At 41.4% G+C, this 16757-nt stretch overlaps 1 protein-coding gene across 5 annotated transcripts in view; it reads left to right on the forward strand.

The window, feature by feature from the left end:
- Positions 1-209: 209 nt before the first annotated feature.
- Positions 210-16757, forward strand: part of OXNAD1 (oxidoreductase NAD binding domain containing 1) — a 112434-nt gene continuing 95886 nt past the window's right edge. The window contains exons 1-3 of one of the 5 annotated variants that reach the window (XM_089660002.1): positions 210-341; positions 3302-3398; positions 6766-6806. The gene's annotated coding sequence lies outside the window, so the exon portion shown is untranslated. The remainder of the gene's footprint in view (positions 342-3301; positions 3399-6765; positions 6807-16757) is intronic. The other 4 variants (XM_089660000.1, XM_089660003.1, XM_089660001.1 and 1 more) reach the window with 4 other exon arrangements.

Consider the following 16757-nt stretch of genomic DNA (forward strand, 5'->3'; position numbering starts at 1 on the left):
GGCTGGAGCTCCACTCGAAAGGGAACATGCGACCTCCACTTTCTCGAGTTGTGTCTATTAATTGTTTGTTACAATACAGTTCATTAAAAACAGTTGGAGTTCATTCTGCAGTCCTTGGTTGTTTGATACATTGACGTTTATTTTTTTTAAGTGGGGTGGAGGTCACATGTTTCCTGTCGAAAGTGGAGCTCCAGTCTGCAGCCAAATCTACATCGCAGTCAAGTGAAATGCTTTACAGCCACGCCCCACATTATGACGCCAGGGACCCGGAAGTCAGCAATGTCATCTGGTCACCTGATACCGGCATGTTGCTGGAATGGTGTGATCCGAGGTGGAGGGAGGTTAGTGATCTGTGTGATGTCTTTCCGGTGTATAGATATAGAAGGTGCATGTTTTCTACAGGTGTGGGACTACAAATACCAGCATTTCCAGCCTGTCAGGGTGGCTTTTCTAGTCCACCAGCAGCTGGGAACTTAGTCTTATTTTCAATCAAATCCCATTGTCCCTATTTCCTCCCTTGTGTTCCTATATTTCGGGGGGATGAGCGTCAGTCAGGTTTAAATAAATGACAAGTCAGCAGATACAAATACTACAGCTGCTGTTGTCTGTTAATAGACACTCACCTGCCCAGGTATTATTATTGTTATACAGGCAGGGGCGGACTGACAACTCATGGGGCCCCCGGGCAATAGGGGATCATGGGGCCCCTGTGTCCTTGCTCAAACTAAAAAAAAGCCTATGAAAAAGGCACCAGGGGCATCTCATGGGGCCCCCTACTGACCCCGGGCCCTCGGGCCGTGCCCGAGTTTCCAAATGGTCAGTCCGCCCCTGTATACAGGATTTATATATCGCCAACTGTTTGTGCAGCGCTATACAAGTTCAAGGGAGACAATTCAGTTATAATACAATACAAGAGGGTCCTGCTCATAAGAGCTTACAATCTAATAGGGACAGGCAAATGGTACAAAAGGTTAAAACTGTGGGGCAGATGCTGACGGAGGTTCAGTTAGTTGGAGGTGTGATAGACTTCCCTAAACAGAAGGGTTTTCAGGGATTGCCTAAAGGCAGCCAGAGTAGGAGATAGACAGACTGAGGTAGAGAGTTCTAGAGGATGAGAGAGGCTCTGGAGAAGTCCTGGGATGAGCATGGGAGGAGGGGACAAAGGAACTTGAGAGCAGGAGGTCTTGAGAGGACAGTTTTGGTGATATTTGGGAACTGTCCTTTCCCGGGCCGATTCTTCAGCAGGCTTCAGGTCCCCGGCACCACCATGTTAACTGTGGGAAGCCGGCTGTGATTCTCTGTGGCTGTACAGCTGACTCCGCACTGCACATTCATGAGCCACACAGCACCCTGTGAATAGTCCCGCAGTCTTCAAGAACCTGTGATGTATCCTAGGAGGTTGTGGGCAGGGGGCCAAACTTCCACCTGTATCACCCAATGGAAGTGGGAGCAGGTGCTTGTGAAAAATAGGTGAGAGAAGAGGGGAGGAGGATATGTAGAACTTCCCTTTTCAGGAGAAGTTCTGTTTTAACTACTTGATCACCAGAAGGTTTCCCTCCCTTCGTGACCAGGGCTTTTTTTTTATCTATTCAGCACTTCACTACTTTAACTGGTGATTGCGACGTCATGCAACACTACCAAAATTAAATTTTTGTCTTTTTTTTTTTTTTTTTTTTTTAACACAGAGCTTTCTTTTGGTGGTATTTGATCACCACTGGGTTTTTTATATTTTATTATTGAAGTGAAAAAAGACAAAAAAAAATTTAAAAAGACATTTTCTACTTTCTCTTATAAAACATAACCAGAAAAAAACAAAAAATAAAAATTCTTCATAAATTTAAGGCAAAATGTATCCTGCTATATGTCCTAGGTTAAAAATCCCAATAAATGTTTATTAATTGGCTTGTCCTAAAGTTTTAGGGGAAATTTACTAAAACTGGAGCACTCAGAATCTGGTGCAGCTGTGCATTGTAGCCACTTAGCTTCTAACTTCAGCTTGTTCAGATAAGCTGTGGCAATAAAACTTGGAAGCTGATTGGTTTCTATGCAGAACTGCACCAGATTTTGCATTCTCCAACTTTAGTAAATAACCCCCATAGTGTCTACAAACTAAGTTATATACTGAAATTTACGCATCTATGACACTATACTGGTGATGGCGGTGATCAGCAACCTCTAGTGGGACTGTGATAGTGCGGTGGGTAATCTGGCGCTAGCTGATGCTTGCTGGGAGGTACACTAGCTGACATCAATAGTGACACTAATACAGTGATAAGTGCTAATACTGTACACTGTTGCTGTACTAATGACACTGGCTGGGAAGGGGTTAACTTTAAGGGGCAATCAAAGGATTAACTGTGTGTCTAACAATGTGTAATGTATACTGGTTTTAGAGAGAAAAGAGAGTTTGCTTCTTTTTTTTTTCCTCCCTGCTTTGCAGGGAGAAGAAACAGCCACATACTCTGTGTTTGTAAACAAATTGCTCTGTACAGTGATTGGACACAGCCAATCAGCAGGTTCCGGCCAATGATTTTTGGCCAGGACCTGACAAAATCTCACTGTGTCCAAACTCAGAGCAAGACAGCAGCGGGCTTGCATGCCCGTGCTCCAAACATGGAAGCAGGTTCACAATGTTTATTTATGTGGCTTAGACTGCATCTGCCACCCTATCATGGTAAATCTACTGTGACAGGACAGCATGCAGTTAAAGAGGGACTTCAGTCCCACGAAATTTTGGCACTGCAATCTTTAAAAATCTGGCTCGTGCCTTTAGGACCAGGTAGAGACCTGCGGCACATGTGCGCACACGGGGTGGCGGTGGATCTTCTCCCATGTGCACACACCTCCAGATCTGGGATCTCACACCTGCGATATCTATACTCATACTCAGGAAACTCCTGAGTGTACTCAAATGTGTCACAGCTTTCTGGCAGATCCCAAACCCCTTAAGCACATCTGTGTAAGTATGGAATTAGGCTGCTTGAATAGGTAGCATTCACTTCCTTGGACGACTTTCAGCGTTCTTTTTGGCCCTAGTAATTTTTTAATGGGTGTCAGCTGTTTATACCAATAACCTATCCTTCACTTTGACCTTCTCTATACAAAATCATGAGGGTGGCTGGAAGAAAAGTGGCTGTTGACTTGATCCGTATCTGATTTGAAGCATTGAGCTGACACCTGTATATTCTCCGTTACTTTCTAGTCTGCACATTTGAGCACCTAAAATAACATATTATAATTGATTATATGCTATTGGGAGATGCTTCTTGTTCTCTAGCTTTTCCATTTTCCCATATTTCAGGTAGTCTTATGAAAGAAGTTCTTGTCAACTTGATACATGGTGAAGATGATTATCTTGTGATCTTTCAAGGCTGACAAGATTGGATTAAAGGTTAGTTGTAAGTGACTGCACATAAAATAAGGTCCAAGCTTCCCTGACGCATGTTATTTCAATATATAGATAGATATATACAGGAGTTAGACAAATAATGGAAACAGTACATGATTTGCAGGTGTGAAAGTAATGACATGTTTCGTGTTGAAAGGGGAAGTGATGTAACATTCTTTTGCTTCCGCTGTGTGATGAGACACCTAGCTAACAGATGGAAAGCCTCACTTTCGTCATTCACGGCATGCGCTGCTAGTAATAAAGAGACGTGTCAGAGCATACTAAGCTTAAAAGAGGGCAAATTGCTGGTGCCTGCTTGGCAGGTGACTGTGATTGAAGTTGCCAATCTATTTGCCAAGACATGAGGTACAGTATCAAACGTTCTGGCGGCATATACAGTTTCTGGGAAAATGTCATCTGATAAGCATAATCGAGGTCGACATGGTCAACTGATTAAAAGAGACAAAAGGACATTGTGCAGGATTTTGACCTGGAATATGAAAACAACTGGTGCAAAAGTGACTGCAGAGCTCAATCTCAGTCCTGTGAAGAGTTCTCCCATTATTTTGGCAGTGGTATACTACAAATGAGACAGGGAAACCCAGAAACGATTCAAGCAGGTTTGTTCTGCACATTGTACAGCAAGTCCGTAGCATAAAATAAACAATATACCTGCATGTCCAAGCCACCAACTAAATTCAGTTCATTTCCTGATTAACAGGGTGACCCTCAATGGGTTTCCCAATACAGACAAACAACTCTTGTTTCTTTTTACTGTTCTGTAAGTAAGCAGCCTTTTCACAGAGCAGCAAATTCTTACAGCAAACACTGTGAAAGAGTCCTACACATTAATTAGATTACAGTGAAGGAAATAAGTATATGATCCCCTACTGATTTTGAATGTTTGCCCACTCACAAAGAAATGATCAGCCTACAAATTGAATGGTAGGTGTATTGTAACACTGAGAGACAGAATAGCAACAAACAATTCAAAAGAAATGCATGTCTAACAAATAAGCAACTGATTTGCATGTTCATGAGGGAAATACGTATTTGATCCCCTATCATTCAGCAGGATTTCTGGCTTCCAGGTGTCTTTCATACAGGTAACAAGCTGAAATTAGAAGCAGTCTCTTAAAGGGAGTGCTGATAATCTAATTTTGTTACCTGTATAAAAGACACCTATCCACAGGAGCAAACAATCAGATTCCAAACTCTCCACCATGGCAAAGACCGAAGAGCTGTGCAAGGATGTCAGGGGCAAGATTGTAGACCTATACAAGGCTGGACTGGGCTACCAAACTATCGTCAAGCAGCTTGGTGAGAAGGTGACAACAGTTGGTGCAATCATTCGCAAATGGAAGAAACACAAAACAACTGTCAGTCATCTCTAGGTCTGGTGCACCATGCAAGATCTCACCTTGTGGAGTGTCAATGATCATGAGAACAGTGAGGAAGCATCCCAGAACTACGTGTGAGGATCTTGTCAATGATCTCCAGGCAGTTGGGACCACAGTCACCAAGAAAACAATTGGTAACACACTACGCCGACAAGGACTGAAATCCTGCAGTGCCCACAAGGTCCCTCTGCTCAAGAAAGCACATGTCCAGGCCCATCTGAAGTTTGTCACTGAACATTTGAATGATGCAGAGGAGGACTAGTTGAAAGTGTTGTGGTCAGATGAGACCAAAATCGAGCTCTTTGGCATCAACTCAACTCACCGTGTTTGGAGACGAGGAATGCTGCCTATGACTCCAAGAACACCATCCCAACTGTCAAACATGGTGGTGGAAATATTCTGCTTTGGGGGTATTTTTCTGTTAAGGGGAGAGGACAACTGCACCGCATCAAAGGGATGATGTACTGTCAAATCTTAGGTGAGAACCTTCTTCTTGCCTCCCAGGGCATTGGAAATGAGTCATGGATGAGTGTTCCAGCATGGCAATGACCCAAAACACATGGCCAAGGCAACAAAGGAGTGGCTCAAGAAGAAGCACACTAAGGTCCTGGAGTGGCCTAGCCAGTCTCCAGACCTTAATCCGATTGAAAATCTGTAGAGGGAGCTGAAAGTTCGAGTTGCCAAACGTTAGCCACCAAGCCTTAAAGACTTGGAGAGATCTGCCAAGAGGAGTGGGCCAAAATCCCTCCTGAGATGTGTGCAAACCTGGTGGCCAACTACAGGAAATGTCTGACCTCTGTGATTGCCAACAAGGGATTTGCCACCAACTACTAAGTCATGTTTTGTGAAGGGGATCAAATACTTATTTCCCTCATGAACATGCAAATCAGTGCATAATTTGTTAGACATGCATTTCTTTTGAATTTTTTGTTGCTATTCTGTCAGTGTTACAATACACCTAGGAACATAAAATGCAGAGCTAAATACTGAAAATTATGAGAAAGTGACAAGTGCATAAGGTAAGGCACAAATAAATGCGCTAAGAAAGTGTAACAAAAGTGTCGTCAGTGAGTGACGAGATAAAAAGTGAATGGATGATAAATAAGTGAACAGTATCACATTAAGTGATATATTAAATGGCAAATATATAAAATAGCAAATGTATAAAATTGCAATAAATTAGATGGCAATTGGAGATATCTTGAGATATAAGCAGTCCATAAAGTGATGCATCAAATTTCCGTGCTCGTGACTTCTGTGATAAGGGATTGAAGTATACTTGCACTCACCGGAAGCGCAATATTAATGTGCATGTAATAATATCCGAGAAACACTGGTGGTCATCAGGATTCTGGCGGGGACAGGGGGCTCCACTTGTACACAGCACACAGGAAAGGCACTCCAGACCTCACAGACCGGACCCTCGCAGCATACAGGGACAGCTCCTCCTATGCATCTCCACCATGGAAATTGGTTGCCAAACGGGTAGTAATCCACCTTAAATGTCTCAAGCCACCAAACAAAAGTATTTTGGATAGTGTAGTATTTTTTATTATATTATTGGCAAAAAATTCCAGTTATGCAATGAAATCGTAGTTGTAAGCTTACAGAGCACTAATACAGCAGTAAAGATGGCCGCCGGCCTACCATGCGGCCTCAGGGCCATGACGTCAGCACGGCAAGGCTCCTCACTGACGCGTTTCGTGAAAAAGCACGTTGTCAAAAAGAACTATAATTATTTCGATATCAGCGCACACCTTTAGGGATCGCTACAATCACTGCTCTGCTCACTTTACTCCCACATACACAGAACAATTGTAGTCTTAGCGACCACTCCTCCAATCTTTTACACAAGACTTTTCACTCAGACTCTAATACGCACAAAACCATCATCTTTGCAAATCATTGTAATACCACCTATAGCTTTAGAAACAACCTCTTATGTTGCACTAAGCATTGTGTATTTTGATCTTTCAGATATTCCAAGTGATCCCTGATCCTATCCCATAAAAAAACAGGTAGGATTAACAATCATTCTTCTGGCTGTTTACACAACACTGTGCACTCTGATATCTATGGTCAGATACAAAAACAGCCCCTGGGTATGCAAAAAATGGATGCAAAAATAACCTTCTTTTCTTATCCTTATATATGCAGTTTTTGTTTAATATGTGTGGCTGCTATCATTTAGTTGCAGAAATATAAAGTCACCATTTAAACATGAAACCATAAAAAAACGTTCATCTAGTTTAGTTTGAGTTTGTAGTTTGCAGATCTCTGTTCCTGTAGGGTTGATTTACTAAAGCTGCAGAGTGCAAAATTTGGTTGTGCTCTGCATAGAAACCAGTCAGCTTCCAGTTTTTTTTTTTTTTTGTCAAAATTTAATTGAACAAGGTGAACTTATAGCGGAGTTCCACTTAAACAAAAAAAAAAAGTCAGCAGATACAAAAACTGTAGCTGCTGACTTTTAAAATACAGACACTTACCTGTCCCTCAGTCCAGCGGTGTCTTCACCAACGCTGGTTTCACCGTCCGTCTTCTCTCCCTGGCGCCGGCATCTTTAGTGTGGGCATCCGACTGTGACAGCTTGCAGCTTCACAACCGGGTGCCCACTGCGCATGCGTGAGAAGCGCTGCACTTTGAATGGCCCCATAGTCTTCTGGGACCTGTCATGTGTCCCAGAATACTACAGGGAGGGAGGGGGGAGGACAACTTCCACTTCCGATCACTTAGGCGATCGCAGCAGAAGTGGGAACGGGTACCTGTCAAATTCGGGTACCCGCTCCCCAAAGGTGCCAATCCTTAATGAGCGGGGGACAACGGCTTAAAGTTTAACTTCCCCTTATTGGGTGGAGCTCCGCTTTAATAGTTGATTGGCTATCGTGCAAAGCTTTACCAGATTTTGCACTCTCCAGTTTTAGTAAATCACCCTCTGTGCGTCTGAGTCTTTCTTCTCAGTCTGTCTCCCAATTCCTTCCAGGTTGTTTCTCAGTGAATGTAAATATACCCTTTCCTGTCCAGACGCTTTTTTTGGCTACTTGAGGTTCTCAACACTTCTCCACACTCTCTAAAGCTAGGTTCACACCTATGCAGTTTGTGTTTGATCCGTTTCTGCAGTGCTTTTTGCTGTGCGTTTTTGCACATGCGGTTTTGATGTGTTTTTCTTTTTCCAACTTGTTGCTGGGCAGATTAAAACGCAAAACACATCAAAAACGTTTCAAAGACACAATACATGCTTTTCTGCAGCATCTCCATTGAAGTCTATTGAACCAAAAATGCAATGTTTTGTGTTTTAAAAAAGTCCCTGACCCTTTCCAAAAAGTTCAGATGTGAACCTGTCCCATAGGAAATCATGTTAAATGGACGGCTGTGCGTTTCTGCAAAACGCAACGGAAAACGCATAGGTGTGAACCTAGACTAAGATTTTTTTTTTCTTTCTTTCACATTTATTCTCAGTGCTGATTATTCTCCAGTGCAGGTGCATGCACCCTTTCCTCTCCAGATCAGCTTTCTGGATGTCCTGGTCCCCAACACTCCTCCATCCTCTCTATGTAGGCTCATAAGAAAAGAAAAATGACACTTCTCCTTGTGGAATATGTAAAAACTAATCGGCCTTTATTTAAAATTGCACTCAGGATGTTTTTTCTTTCATGTACATATCAACCTGCCACACTGGGTGTGGACCTTATCTATTCAGATCCACTGATGCCGGCTGCCACAATGTTACCGTGGACCCGTGTTTGTTCTCAGAAGAATTTACAGAGTGATATGGTTTTCAAAAAGTCCATCCAGAGAGTTCAATGAAACACATACATATAAAAATACCATAAAAAATAGCTAAAAGGACCCAATCTGTTTAGACGTATTATAAAAATCATGAACACAAGTTCTATTGTGTACAATCTTTTTAAAAAGCATAGATACTTAAGTGGTTGTACAGGCTGAAGGTTTTTCTACCTTCATGCATTCTATGCATAAAGGTAAAAAATCTTCTGTGTGCAGCATCCCCCCCCCCCAATAATTACCTGAGTCCCCTCCAATCCAGCAAAGTGCACCAGAGCCTCAGCTCTATGGGGAGTCTCCCTCCTCATTGGCTGAAAGAGCAGCAGGAGTCAATCACAGCTAGTGAGCCAATGAGGAGAGAGAGTGAGTGAATGGACATGCAGAGCAGCGGCTTGGAAACTAGCCTACTTGGGTGCCCCCATAGCAAGCTGCTCTTGGCAGGAAGGGTGGGGCCAGGAGAGCCAGCAGGGAACCCCAGAAAAGGAAGATTGGGGCTACTCTATAGAAAGCCACTGCACAGAGTAGGTAAGTATAACGTGTTATTTTTTTAATTGCCTCTAATATCACTTTAATGTTTTTTATCAATGCTTTTTTAAACAGGTTTTACACAATAGTATTCTTTATCTATTTTTTTTTATGGTAGTTGTATATGTAAGTGTTTTATTGATTGCTATAGCTATAGGTGGAATTTTTATTATTTGCAAAGATGGTGGTTATTTTGTGAGTAGAAAAATCTGAGTGAACTGTCCTGTGTAAAGGATAGGAGGGGTGATCGCTAAGGCCTAATTCACACCTATGCAGTTTTCAGTTTTGCAGGGTCACGTTCCGTTCACATCTGTGCATTTTCCACTGATGTGTTTTTTGGAAAGGGTCAGGGACTTTTCTTTTCTCACAGCAGGTTTAATTTTGGTTCCATAGAGTTCAATGGAAATGCAGCAGAAATGCATCAAATCACAGTACGTTTCTGTTGGTTTCTCCCACAAGACAACAGACACCTCCCAAAAATGCAAAACGCATTATAGCGTGTGTGAAAAACTGCAAAACACACTGGGAAAAGCATCAACTGCAACCTGCATAGGGGTGAACCAGGCCTTTAGACTACAATTGTTCTGTGCATGTGCATATGTAGTATGAGAGCCTACCCAAACAATTTGATTAAGGGACACGCGCATCAACCTCCTATGTGTGTATATATCTCCCATTTTGGGTTGTGTCCAATACTGTAGGCATTTAAAAGCATACTGTCACTCTAATGTTATTATACAGCTGTTATAACAGCTGTAATGGATGAAGAGAAGGAATGTGGTTCTTACTTTTTCAGGAGCAAATGCTACTAACGGTGCTACTTGCATATAATCAAATGTCTATGCATTTGATCTGGTGATTTTGATCAAAACCTGGATCGGAACGGAGATCATGTGACCAATTGCTCAGATTTTTACTATGTGACCAACAACTAAGGTAGTCTGTAATTGTACTTTTTCCAGAAAAAGTAGTGTTTTCAGCTCTTACATTACATTACTCTCAAATTATACCCCAGCAAAACCGTTACCTTTTGAGAACATCTGCTCAAATGTACCCCTAGGGATCAGTACGGTCTAGTGATTAAACACATTTTTTTTTTCTACAGCCTGTTTGTAGAGGTACTGCAGTTTATTCTTCCTGACAGATATAGGATAATGTGCACATTTAGGGGAAGATATTTTTGTGTTCATTTAGGTAGCATGTCTAACAATTATTTAATATCTGTGACTATACATATCACTTGTGTGGAGCAGGGAATGCCTAGACTGCTTATGATTGGCAGTGTGCAGTGACAGCTTCTTGGCAGGATAGCTCAGCTGGTTTCAGACTAGAATCTGAACATGCCTGAGCTCATCGCTATCTGTGACTGAATCGCAGAGCATTGTACGTGTGCTTTTGATTAAGTTATTTTTAGGGGTGTTTTTCTGCTGAATCCATATATTTTTACATATAATATTTTCATAAAGAGTGTTATGTTGAAAGTTTGGCCTCTACTTTCATCAAGTGATCACTCCCAGTTTTGTAAAAGGACAAGCTACACTCCTGACATGCCTCTTTACCCCTGGTTCACATCTGTGCGGGTGGTGCTGCTGTGGGGCCCACACAAGTACATGCAGCCGCAGCACCCACACAGTGGAATGTGGGATCCACAGGCGGGTGCCATTACTTTTAATGGCACGCCACCCGCACTGGACATGGCAACCGTAATGGGAACCTCGGTTCCCGTGCGGGCTGCGATTTTCCAAGTAGTGCAGGGACTTTCTCCCTGCGTGTCCCGCGGCACGGGAGTCCATTCAAATGAATGGGCTCTTGTGCCCACACAAATCATGACCTGCAGGGCCGCATATATCTGAACTAGGGATTAGACACGTAAAAATCTGCAAGTGTTTCACAAAAGATTTTTTTAAAAGCTAGTGCAGCAAAGTTAGGGATGCTACAGGAGATGCCACATTTCAGTGTAACGGGCTGCTTTAAATTTAAATTTTTTTTTAATATATATTCTTTACTTAAAGCGACAGATTAAGAAAGGTACAAATATTCATGAGCCTAAATCCAAAAATCTCAAAAAACAATTATACATTATAAACGTTTAGTCTAGTTAGGTGTACATACCCAGTCATTACATTTACATACCCAGTCATTACATCTAATATGTCTGCTGTGCTCTGTGCCTTTTAAGAAAAAAGTAATAAATATCTACTTAAGAAATAATCTATAGTACTAATAATATATATATATAGTTCTAGTAATGAATGAATGTTACTTGTGGGGATGCTTTGCAGAACCTCATCAGTTTTTTACATGTTTTTAAGGGAAACTTAGGGAAAAAGGTAAGGGAAACAGGAGCCAAGAGAGAATAAAGAACAAAATTAAAGAAAACTAGAAACGAAAAAGGAAAAAATTACATGAGTACTTTGCAGCCTTCTGGGAGAAGACAGTCACTTACAGGACCAAGTAGATAAGGTTTCTGGGAAATCCTAATTACAAACTGAAGGCTGTTATCATGTATACAGAGAATAAAAATGATATTTTGGCAGGCAAGAAGTGTAAAGTTCTTTAGCTGAATTATTACTAGTTAAAGCAGTAGCAAACTCTCCACATAAAAAAGAAAAAGAAAAAAAAAAAAAAAAGAATTTCTCCTGCAAGGCAATATCATAATGTGCTAGCATTCATTGCATACCTTAGAACGAAGGGCTTCCATCTTCAACATGTCTTCCTTCCAGGTTCATGGGCTGTGGGTGCTTGAATGGCCGAGCCGTGATGACGTCACAGTCGTGGCATGGAATTCATATGCTGGTTATGTCACCGGCTGCAGAAACTGAGAATATCTCCTAAATGTTGTATGTTTAGGATATATTCCTGTTACATACAGAAAGCTTTATCATAAGCTTACCTGTATGTGCAAGTGTGCCAGTGTTGTTTACTACCACTTTAAAGCTGAACTCTGGGGAATGCAAATTTTATCTAAATACAAGAGTCATGAATATTGTTACTTGAACTGTGGAGTGATTTGTGAGATTCATCCAGACCTGTGCAGTGATCCAGCGTAAAGCTCTTCCTCTGTTCAGGAACTTCCTGTAATAAAGACCAGTCACTGCTGCTCTGTCTCCTTGTGCAGGTTGACTGGTCTTGTCTCCACCTCCTTTTGTAGTTTTCAGCAGGCAGCCTGTAGTGGGTGTGGCCTTCTGAGCCCCTACTACATCTCTGCTTTCTGCTCTGGCTAGGTATAGCACAACAGACAGTGATGATATCACCGCTAGTTTTAGAAGTTAATATCTGGATTTGTAAAGATATTTGATGCACAAAAAGGGGATTTATAAATGTGAAAATATTTGAAAAAAATTTTTTTGAATTTAGCTTAGATTTTAAATATATTTTCAGCTTTTATAATGAAGTAATGCTGAAGAGTTTGCAAAACAACTTTCCATTTTTTTCTATTCCATTGTAAACATATGTCACTAGATTTAGTACAACATGTTCAGGTTTATCAGTCTATTGATCACACAACAAGCTCCAGACATACTAAAAATGTGAATTAGCCATGCTAATTCACATTTGAATGCTACTTTTGTTTTGATTGGTTTCTCCTCCTGCAGTAGGTTCTGATTATCTGTAGGAATCGTGTACAAGAGAAGCTGGCAGCGCCATTAGTGGATCATGCTGTTGCTATCTGCTAATCATTTCAGATCTGAATCCCGACAGTGCTCTAAAGTGCAAAGCTAGCATTATGTAGGCTGTAAATTAGAAGGTGTGCTGCATTTCTAATCTGTAAATAATGCTCATAACCGTTGGTGCTGGTTTAATAATTGCTATATATTATAAATTACAAGTAGGAATGACCAGTACTGCAGGCAGTCCCGTAAATTCAACACAGTAGCTCATTCTATTACACGCAAAGGCCATTTCATTATTTGTGCCAAGGAGTAATACTGTGATTGAAGAGTACTCTTGAGCTACTTCAACATGCGCTGTAATCATCTCCTGAATATTTCTCTATGTAGTGATGCTGTCTGTAGCTGAGGGTTTGATGTAGTCTGATTACAAGACAATTGGGCTTATTCAGTGAGACAGCGCAAAGTGCAGTTACCCAGAGCAGCCAATCAGATTTCAGTTGATTATAATTAGAGCATTTTAAAGTAAAATTGTTAGACATTAAAACTAAAAGCACACCAGCACCCAAAATGAAACAGCCCAGCATGTCCACGGTTACCTTGGTTGGCTAGAAAAGGCCTTTCTGACAGCCCCTGTACAATTCCTGACTACCCAGACTATCTGCCACTGTCCTACCCAAAACAAGTGACTAAAGCTGGGTAAGCACGGTTATTTTATTCTTTTTGTTCAGGGCTGAACGAAAAAACAAATGAACAGATTCACACAAGCGAGGTGGATGGAGGAATCCTCTCCACTGCAACAATGTACTCTGAAAGCAGGACCCCCCAATATAACACGGTGTTCAGCAGCTACAATGTGCTGTAGTCCCTAGGACTCAGACTTGAGTTGATGACACTTCATAATAGTTCTGCTTTAAGATTTTTATTTTTTAAATCCTATTTTACTGAAAGAATGAATGCCTAAGTTTAGTAAAAAAATTAAAAAAAAAATCCAATATGTCCCTTATGCTGCTGGAGTGGTGGGGGTTGATAGAACTGAGGGAGGCATGGCAGGCGCTCACTAAATTGGAACTTCACTCTCTCAATCAACATCGACTATTTTGATAACTTATGCTGCTAGCTTTAGTAACTAGAATATAGTATATAGTACAGGGGTGTGGAAAGTTTTGAAAAAACTACTTGTCCAGGAACTAAATCGGGGCCCCAATCTACTTGTCCCTCATGACAGTCTACTTGTCCAGATTAGAAAAATTTTTTTTTTTACCAAAACCATATTTAAATCAGAGGTGATTTTAGGAATGTCTGGGGCTTTTAAAATCAAAAGAGGCTTTATGGCGACTTAAACGTGTAATATTTTTAACATTGCGCTGTTTATCCCCTCCTCCCCTCCCTGCCTGTCTCCAGCACTGCACCCGCGGACTAGCTGGGAGGAGACAGACCTTGCAGTGTAATGATCACCGATTGGCTGTTCGTCAGGAAAGGTTGGGTCAGGGCTTATACTTTATCTGTTTTGCTGCCAGAACCAGTTTTGTGTTTTTGCTGCCAGAACCAGTTTTGTGTGTTTGCTGCCAGAGCCGTTTTTGCGTTTTTTGCACACATTTAAAAAATAATTTTAGGCCTGAAAATTACATAAAACCCCCAAACATTATATATTTTCGGAAAGCAGAGGCCCTAGAGAATAAAATAGTGGTAGTTCCAATTTTTTATGTTGCATGATATTACCGCAAAATTTCAGTAAAAAATACATGCAAGTTAATTTTAGGGCACAAAAAAGCAATAAATTGCCTTTTTCTTTGTAAAATATAAAAGATGAGGTTGCATCGAGTAAATAGATATCCAACTTGTCAAACCTTAAATTTGTGAAATGGCGATGAACTTCAGTACCCTATATTTTCTATAGGTCAACACTTTTAAAGTTCCTTATAGGTCACCAGTTTAGTGTTACGGAGGAGGTCTGGTGCTAGAATGATTGCTCTCATTCTGGCGTACGCGGCGATTTACGTAACATGTGTATCGCAATCAACGGTTTCATGCGAAGGCGCCCCAGCGTGTGCTTTTTTTTGTGGGGTGGGTGGTATGTGCTTGGGTGTTCCCTTCCATTTTGTATGGTTAAAAAATGGAAGGTAACATTTTTTTTTTTTTTACCTTTTTTTTTTTTTTTTTTTATCTGATGATTTTTGGTGACAGGTTCTCTTTGAGACATCCAAGCTCTAAAAGACGCTGGATGTCTCCCCTCTGCTCCACTGGGAATTGTTCTTTCCCGGGGGTTTCCATTACAATCTCTCAACGGGAACCCAGAAGTAACATCATAACATCACTTCCGGGTCAGCACAAGAAGGGAAGGGGAGCCGACAGTGAGCCGGGCCCGCAGGTGAGCAAGCTCAGTCCGGGAGACCTCACGCCGTGGGCGCGGAGAGGCTGGCACTGTGTGGAAGCAATCAGTGGCACCTGACAGGTGAGCCCTGCTTCTTGCCCACACCAGGGCTAAAGGTAGAAAGAACTACATATCCCGGGTGTCAGGCGATAGGAATCCAAGATCCCTGTAGTATATCATATTTACTTGTTTCAAACTTTTTATATATTTCTTCAGTTACTCCCTGGTTTCCAGGTGTAGACAAATGTCATACATCCCAGGACTCTTCAGGGAGGGAGGGGGGGTTCTCAGCTAAGCACACCCTCCTGCATGCGTGCCTGAGCTAAGAGCAGATGGATTCTGGGAAGTAAATGCTACATGAATCATCTAACCTTACTCTAGATGGCCACTCAAGATGGCTACAGCCATCTAGAAATGCTAGGGGGTGTTTTTTAATGTGATCTCTCAACAAACTAAAGCATGGAGACATGGATGGATGTGAGTTTGCTTTGAATATTAAAAATACAGCATTTTTGGTTTGTGGCACTCAGATGCAGTCTAGTTTTGTTTTAAGAGTGCACGACTATGAAGCTCCATCATTCATAGAGCTGTACTACAGATTCTTTGAATGGAGGATGGGTGGATGATTGAAACGTCTTCCCTCTCCATTCATAGATCAGATTTGATTCATAGAAGCTATACTACAGCATAGCTGTATGAATAGAGGAGGAGGGCAGGCATAGTCAACTACTCAACTACTTTTGAGTGCCTGTCATGGCTCCCTCAATTCTGTTAACCTTTGCCATGCCAGAAGAGTATGGTGGGAGAAATCAGAGGACAAAGATTTCAAAGAAATCAGGAAAGCAGCACAAGGGGTACATCTGATTAATGTCACTTGTGTCGGTTTTTTTTTAGGTTTTAAGGGTTTTGTCATGCCTTCAGCAATTTGTTCTTTGTTAATTAGGCATTATTAGTATGCCTTATCAGTTTGTAATTCTCTGTTCATTGTGTAACTGCTCCATCTAGTGGCTGTTTGTATACACTGCATCTTTTCACAGTAGAAGTTTGACCCATTTCAGCTTCCATGGCTTGTAGCCTATGAACTCTGATTACATCATCAGCCCTGCTCATAGCAGCCATTTCCTCATCACAGACTCCATTCCTGTGGTAACCACGCTGCTGGTAGGATTCAACCCTCACATTCAGGCTCACAATAGCATCGTCGGTACGTCTACACACATGTCTATATCTTATGCATCTGTGTTTTATGTAACCTACATGTCTTACATGTGTTTATATGTGCATTGCCTTACTGTAATGTATAATATGCTTTGTCACATGGCAGACAGTGTTACTAAGCGCCTTATTTTCTGTTCCTCAGTTTCACCTCTTATATCTTTGCAATAAAGACAAAGTTGGACGTTGCTTCTTTGTCAACTCATTGCCAAGAAAGGTTTAGCTGTCTGTCAAGCTATGTACCTTCACACATAAGGAGGACAGAACAGGTTTCAATTGCTCTTCTTGTTCCAGTGTAATTGGTATATGAGTTTGTCTCTTGTGGATATATTGGGGTTAAATATGGTTTGTATTTTGAAAGGATCAAACTGACTGTAAATACACACAGGGACAACTGTAAATATCTTTTCTACTCCTTGTATAGCATTCTAGTGTATGGATGGTCAGAGAACTTCATTTTT

Source organism: Staurois parvus, unplaced genomic scaffold (assembly GCF_062004578.1).
Source record: "Staurois parvus isolate SC_StPar_1 unplaced genomic scaffold, SC_StPar_1.0 ptg001194l, whole genome shotgun sequence".
In the NCBI taxonomy this organism is placed as follows: Eukaryota; Metazoa; Chordata; class Amphibia; order Anura; family Ranidae; genus Staurois; species Staurois parvus.